At 49.1% G+C, this 2,795-nt stretch overlaps 1 pseudogene; it reads left to right on the top strand.

Annotated features, from left to right (window-relative positions):
• The first annotated feature begins 337 nt into the window (after nt 1-337).
• LOC121440546 lies at nt 338-2,327 on the top strand (annotated as a pseudogene).
• Nucleotides 2,328-2,795: the final 468 nt, after the last annotated feature.

A 2,795-nucleotide genomic window follows, 5' to 3' on the forward strand; every position in this document is an offset into this window, starting at 1 on the left:
TTATAAATTTCTTTGATTCAAACATTGCTGATTTTGCTGACAGTCCTTCTCTGGAAGCCCTTTTACAGGCGTTACAGATTGTGCAAAGAGAGGTTTGGAAGCCACTCGCCGCTGCTTACCGAGACCAAGTGAACCAGCTGGTGGTACCGCATCCCTTCCAGATAGGAGATACTGTTTGGGTCCGCAGACACCAGACCAAGAACTTGGAACCTCGGTGGAAAGGCCTTCTGACCACCCCAATGGCACTGAAGGTTGACGGCATCGCAGCCTGGATCCACGCCTCACACGTTAAGGCCGCCCATACACCTGAGAAAGCGGAGCCCGCTGCGACCCCAGCATGGAGAATCCAACGCACTCAAAACCCCTTAAAGATAAGGCTTACCCGTGGTGCCCTTTGACCATTATATGGGCCCTACTAAGACTGGGGATGGCAACACAAGAAAATAGCCTGCACCATGTTTTCAATGTAACCTGGAGGGTTACAAATCTCATGACAGGAAAAGTAGCCAATACCACCTCCCTGTTGGGAAAAATGATGGATGCTTTCCCAACCCTGTACTTTGACCTTTGTGATTTGGTGGGAGAATCTTGGAACCCCTCAGATCAGGAACCATTCCCGGGATATGGCTGCAATCACCTGGGGTGGGGGGGGGGGGCATGGGACCAGGAACAAAGACTTCTATGTTTGTCCAGGACAAAACACACTAAAGGGGTGTGGAGGGCCGGGGGACGGTTACTGTGCCCAATGGGGTTGCGAAACGACGGGGGAGGCTTACTGGAAACCCTCCTCCACCTGGGATCTAATCATGCTCAGACAAGGAACCACGCCTGGGTACTCGGGAAGGGGGCCCTGGACTTGCGGGGGAAAAGCTTGTGGCCCCTGCTATGATACTGCTACTGCTACCAATGTCCAGGGTGCCACCCCAGGAGGTAGATGCAACCCCTTAGTCCTAGATTTTACTACGCAAGGGAAAAAGGCCTCTTGGGATGGACCCAAATCATGGGGATTGCGCCTATACCGTTCCGGATATGATCCTGTCATTATGTTTTCGTTAACGTGACAGGTGATGAATGCAGGCCTTCAGCTATCAATAGGGCCAAATCCAGTCCTACCAGAACAAAAATCCCCTTCTCAGCCAGCACAACCCTTACCCCCAGCAGCACCTCATAATACCTCAATGACCCCCTTAGCCAGCAATAGTACCCCTAGCATACCTACCACTACTACCACTACCCTGTCTCCCCATAAACCTGGAACAGGGGATAGACTACTCAACTTGGTACAAGGAGCCTATCTGGCCCTCAATTTCACAGATCCGAACAAGACCCAAGATGGCTGGCTATGTCTGGTTTCAAGACCCCCTTACTATGAAGGAGTGGCCATTCTAGGTAACTACACCAACCAAACCTCTGCACCCACCAGCTGCACTTCCATCCCCCAGCATAAGCTGACCCTGTCTGAAGTATCTGGACAGGGACTTTGCATAGGGACTATTCCCAAAATCCACCAGGCCTTATGTAACTCAACCCAAAAGGTGTCCAGAGGAACCTATTACCTAGCTGCCTCCAATGGGACCTATTGGGCATGCAGTACTGGATTAACCCCATGCGTTTCAGCTGCTGTGCTCAGTGAAGCCTCTGATTATTGCGTTCTAATTGAATTATGGCCCAAAGTTACATACCATGATCATGAATACATCTATAGTCATTTTGAAGAGAGACCCCGATTTAGGAGAGAACCAGCCTCCCTAACTTTGGCCTTATTGCTGGGAGGCATCACTATGGGGGGAATAGCGTTGGGGGTGGGCACAGGGACCACCGCTCTTATGGAGACCAGCCAATTTAGACAACTTCAGGCAGCCATGCATACTGATATCAAGGCACTGGAAGAATCGGTTAGCACACTCGAAAAATCATTAACCTCCCTCTCAGAGGTAGTCCTACAAAACAGGAGGGGGCTAGACATGTTTTTGCGAGAGGGAGGGTTATGTGCAGCACTCAAAGAGGAATGCTGCTTCTATGCGGACCACACTGGGCTGGTGAGAGACAATATGACAAAGCTTAGAGAGAGGATAAGACAGAGACAAAAGATGTTCGAATCACAACAAGGATGGTTCGAAGGATGGTTTAATAAGTCTCCCTGGTTTACAACTCTATTGTCTTCTTTGATGGGTCCCTTGATTATCCTCCTTCTGATACTCCTGTTTGGGCCCTGCATCTTAAACTGCCTGGTCCAGTTTATAAAAGACAGGCTGTCAGTCATTCAGGCCCTAGTACTGACCCATCAGTATCACCTGTTACCACAACAAGAAACCGAGGTTCTGTAATTGCTTTTAGTAAAAGATTTCACTCAATAATAAAAAGAAAAAGGGGGGAATGAAAGACCCTACAGACCCCCTCCTCAAAACCCGAATTTAGCATGCTCCCGGGGGAACATCCTCTTTGCTTAAGAACATCCCATGTGCTTGAGAGAGCAGGATGTCTATGAGATAGGAAGACTGCAAGGCAGGATATCAATAAGATAGGACATCAACAAAGCAGGTTGACTGCAAAACAGGATACCTATAAGATAGGAACAGGTTGACTGTTGCCAGATATTCATGCTGAGAGAGGAAACCATTCATGCCCCCTGCCTCATTCTGATAACTACGCTTTTGCTTCTGTAAATTTGCTTTTTGCTCTTCCCTATAAAAAGCCCGCCCTCCAGTTGGCAGGCATGCAAGTCTTCTGAGAGATCTTGCCGCCTGCAGGTACCGGTGTCTACTCAATAAACCTCTTGCGATTTGCATCCGTGC

Source organism: Microtus oregoni, unplaced genomic scaffold (assembly GCF_018167655.1).
Source record: "Microtus oregoni isolate MIOR12 unplaced genomic scaffold, Mior012 000068F_ref0000429, whole genome shotgun sequence".
Classification (NCBI taxonomy): Eukaryota; Metazoa; Chordata; class Mammalia; order Rodentia; family Cricetidae; genus Microtus; species Microtus oregoni.